General features: G+C 31.8%; 1 long non-coding RNA gene across 1 annotated transcript; it reads left to right on the forward strand.

Annotated features, from left to right (window-relative positions):
- Positions 1-410: 410 nt before the first annotated feature.
- LOC145100324 (uncharacterized) lies at positions 411-2,537 on the forward strand. The gene is made up of 5 exons (XR_013704967.1): positions 411-699; positions 791-825; positions 957-1,229; positions 1,369-1,461; positions 2,051-2,537. It is a non-coding gene; the product is annotated as an uncharacterized LOC145100324 (long non-coding RNA).
- Positions 2,538-4,934: the final 2,397 nt, after the last annotated feature.

Genomic DNA, 4,934 nt, shown 5'->3' on the forward strand with positions numbered 1-4,934 from the left:
CACCCAGATATGCTAGGCAATATCCGGTCGAGAGGGCCGAAGGGGTAGGTCGGGCACCTAGATATGCCTGACAATATATGTATGTTATGAGATTATATGGTATGTGGTACAGTGGGGGAACTCACTAAGATTCGTGCTTACAGTTTTCAGTTTTGGTTTCAGGTACCTCCTCAGCTAGGGGAAAGGAGTCGGCGCGGTAGCAGCATGTCACACACACACACTCTCTTGTTTCCGCAGTTACGAGTTTATTCTGGGATTGATACTCTGAAATTTGATTGATCGAATGTTGTAGTTTTCAATTTGGTTTTCGATGTGAAATGGTTTAATCAAACAATGTTTTAACTATTAATGCTTTTATGTAATGTTTTATAACGAAATTTTTGGACGTGAAAATTGGGTCGTTACATCACTCCCCTACCATCTCTCTCTAACTTAGACTTTCGCTGATCATTCACCACTATCTCTACAACACCGCATCGGCAGCACCATCGGGGTTTCTTTCCCTCTTACTGTCGCCTTCAATCACCTGAAAAATCCTTCTCTACACTTTGCCATTTCATAATTCCTAACGTCACCACTAACATACCGATCGTTCCTATTCCTATCTGCCACCAACACCTTCGCCTCTGACATGGTTGTAGAGTACTTGAGCCAATTAAGGAACATTACCACGTCATCTATTATGATGATTTCTATCAGGTGAGGCTTTCTTTCATCCCCTCTTTTTCAATTAATTATTTTTGTGCTTGACATAATCTTGTGATTTAGTTGGCTTTTGTTATTGCTGTAGAATTTACTGTATGACTTGATGTTCCCTTCAATCCAGTAAGAGAGTTTACGCTTATCCCTCTCTCTCTCTCACACACACACACACTCTCTCTCTCTCTCTCTCTTTTTCTCTCTCTCTTATTTAATCGACCATCCTGGTGTTTGTTTGTGTTTACTGTTTGTTATAGGTTTACAGCAAACCCAAGTAGCATCCAATCATTGTGTCGAGTTATTGATCTCCAATGGATGTTTCAGTGGAGAAAATAGCCTTCTTTATCATCTTTTATTATAGTTATTTCTACATGATTTTTTTTGATGGTTCACAATTTTTTGGTTTTGGGATAGCAAGGCTTATGAGAGATAAACAGAGAAATGAGATTGGGGGTCATCTTTTCAAGACTAGATGTCATCTTTTCAAGAACACAAAACGAACAAATGTAAGTAAAGTATCCAGTCTAATGGTTCGATGTGAATCTACACTTCCAAAATTTGTTTTATAGTTGCATTTTCTGGAGCTACTTGCACAATTTTTTTTTTATTGTGGAACAGTTTATTCTTAGACTTATTATTGGTATTAATGGTGTTGTATATATGTTGCAGTTACTATTAATGGTGTTTGACACACGTTGCAATTATATTTTTTGCTCTTAGAATAATGGGTGCTCATAATGCAGGAAAAATAACTTTCATCAGGTTGTTGTATGTTACACCCTTCTAGCTTCTAAATGTTCCTTTTTTATTTAATTTTAATTTTTCATACATTATTGTAATAATTGGCTGGTGCAAGTTGTGTTCTATCTAATACAATAGCCTATAAATGTAGGCATTGTAAAAGGAAACGTCATGCCTATTTTTTTTTTTTAAGTTTTTAAATGTTAATAAATATCAATACTCACATAGTCAAGTGTTTTTATGTACAACCTTAAATGATTCAGGGGACAACATTGAGAAAAAGTAATAACTAATGTCATTCTGCAAAGTCTCCTGAAGAGCTTGTGGAAATACTAAGAGATGTAAGATTTCAAAAAACATTGTTGTAGAATCATGTTTGGTTGACATGTAGTAATTTTTTATAACCACATTTTATACATTATTAATGCTATGCCTTTTTAACAGTAACGGGTAATGCATTTGGGCATTTTTTTAATTGATTGTTTATTTTGACATATATGTTAGAAATATGAAAATACAATGCGATAAATTTGTTATATTACTGTTAACCTACTTGAACTTTTAAGTTTTTGATTTTTTTTATTATTAATACAATTCTATGTTCTTTCAGAATAATCATGATAAGGTGGGTGGTTCATTTTCGAAATCGATGGACACTATTACGGATATGGAGATCGTACTAACATGATGGTTGACATGTTTATCATGTAGCTCCAACTAGCAACTTTTCTCTTTACATTCTCTTTTGGGACAAAACAACACTGTTTTGGGTTGCAAAGTATGGAAAAAATCTACATGAACTTATTGGCTTAGTTGGATTGTGAGCTTGGGGATGTTGGATTTTTAGTAAAGAGTATAAGGCAATTGTGAAGGAAATATTGGTAGCTCCTTTCCCAGATCTGCTTCACTTGCTTCATTATTCATCAAACGAATCAATTAATGACAAAAAAAAGTTAAAGTAAAATGCTATTAATGTATGAATATGAGATTTTTGGTCATAGAAAAATGTTACCTGAAGTGAGGAACATAATTGTTTTCATAGTGATTCACATAACTTTGAAAGTTAAAGTTTTACTTAGATAATCATTTTTCCTAAAGTTATTGACAATCACACAATATCATATACAACTGTAAGTTTACTTTTTCTTTTTAGTAATACATTTTTAAAACTCATTTTAGATCTATGCTTTTCTGTTTATGGGTTCTATCATGGGATTAAATCTCAATATCATTTTACCTATATTGTTATTGGTTAGAAAATGATACTTTGGGAAGAAAGCACTTGAAGAAAAGAAACAAGTTTTTGAAAGCATGAAATAAATGTTTTGAGTTTTAGATCAATTGTTAACAAGCATGGGTTTTAAGGAAGACATACACAATATATATATATATATATATATATATATATATATATATATATATATATATATATATATATATATATATATATATATATATAAATTAATCGTAATATATGTGGATAAAGATAATTTGAATACTTATGTTCTATAAATTTGTATGTAACTTTTTATTAAAAGCACAATATGCATAGATTAAATAAATAAATACTGATATATTGTGAAGTACGGTACGAATTGCGTTTTGTGGTTTCGGTGGTTTTTTAGATTCTTGGTTTTTATCCTTAACTTTTTTCGTTACATTTATGGTTCATATGGTTTTGGTTCCGAAAAAACTAATGGTCGAAACAAAGTATTTGTCGTCCGCCGCATTGCGCGGGTAAGCAGCTAGTGTGTGTATATATATATATATATATATATATATATATATATATATATATATATATATATATATATATATATATATATATATATATATATATATATATATATATATATATATATACGCCTTCGGTGTTTGTATTAGTGGCTATGATTAATTAGCAAGACACCCTGGTTGAAGTCATCTTATTCCAAAGTATTTTGACAAACTAATACGCCGCTAAATCCATTGCTAATTTCGTCGATGATCTATTGTTGTTGGCTTTTAGCAACGAGGTTTCAATGGAAATTTCGTTTGTTGATTCCTATGTTTCTATTATGTACACAAAATTTTGGGCCCCCTTATGACACGAGCTTTGTGCGGTTGTATACCTTATACCTCCTCAAGGGATGCCCTAATTTGTAAATCAATATATTTGTTTTTCTATTTAAGAGAAAAACAATTGATCAATAATGAAAAAAAGTCAAATAAAATAGAAAACCTAGCAAAACCAGAGTCGAGAACATGCGTATTCGATCGATCATCATTTCAATTTTTAAGCATTCCCGCTAATTCACTCCACTAGATAAATTGCAAAAGAGGCAATTTAAATAATCATCAATCACATAGACACATACACATACGGAATATTTAAGTCAATAATGAGAGGCGTGATGCGGAGGATCGATTTATGTCGCGAAAGTCTTCAATAAATCAAACCTAATCTTGTTCATATTATAATGTGAATTCGAAGCATCTTGGAATAAACTCTTTATTAGTATTTTTTTTTCTATTAATTGAATATAGATAATTGGTATATTTATCTATTTATCTATTTATTTTTATTTCAGTAGAGAGATGGTGCGCAAGTAGTACTCCCACTTTAGAATGCATGATATAAGTACTTTCTATGCATGAAATAGTACAATGCATAAGGTAAGTTGTATTTTTTTTAGTTATGGTATTATTGGTATACATGGAAAAGTACAATCCATTAATATTCATACATATGCCTAGATTACATACGCACATTTTAAAGGTTACATGATTGTTCACACAAACAATGAAATCCTTTTCCAAATTTATGCAATAAAATACGTGATGAATAATATAGATATGTATCACTATAGGGAAAAAAAAAAGTAATACAATGTTTTATACGTAACATGTTGAAATATGACATATGGTTTCATAATTCATGTTAAAGTATTTCATTATACAAATATATTAAAGGATGGTTCCCAATTGAACAGTAGATGATCCTTATTCGACCACAATTTTATTTTAATTTTTTTTTCTTTTTGATCGGTTGGTTTTTCCCGATGCAGTTGATTTTTTTTTCTTTAGTCCTATCTTCTCCATCATATCCAATCTTCTCCTTCAAATCCACGTGCTTTACCGCAAGGTGTTAGATGTCTGATTTCACCGCCACTTTAACCGATCACAATGGAATTAGTGAGTATCACCGCTTTATTCCTTGGAATTATACAACATCGGATTTACTACAACAATCCCTTTACTCCATCATGTTCGCACCAATAAACTTTCCTGATCCTTCTATCACTGCTCTATTTTTCCTTTTGCTTCCCTCTTTCGTCTCCTTCTGCCAGCTATATGCTTTGGTGCCCATGCCTTGCCCTAAACGCTGCTGACGATTCTTCGTTGTCTTCTCCAAAGTTCATCAACTTAACGTTTCCTGATGGCGCTAATTGGTAAACTTGATCAGGTGACTGTTTATAACCATCACACTTTAATAAGCAGATGAATTTGAGAAA

Source organism: Lactuca serriola, chromosome 4 (assembly GCF_051521515.1).
Source record: "Lactuca serriola cultivar US96UC23 chromosome 4, Lser_US96UC23_V15, whole genome shotgun sequence".
Taxonomy (NCBI): domain Eukaryota; kingdom Viridiplantae; phylum Streptophyta; class Magnoliopsida; order Asterales; family Asteraceae; genus Lactuca; species Lactuca serriola.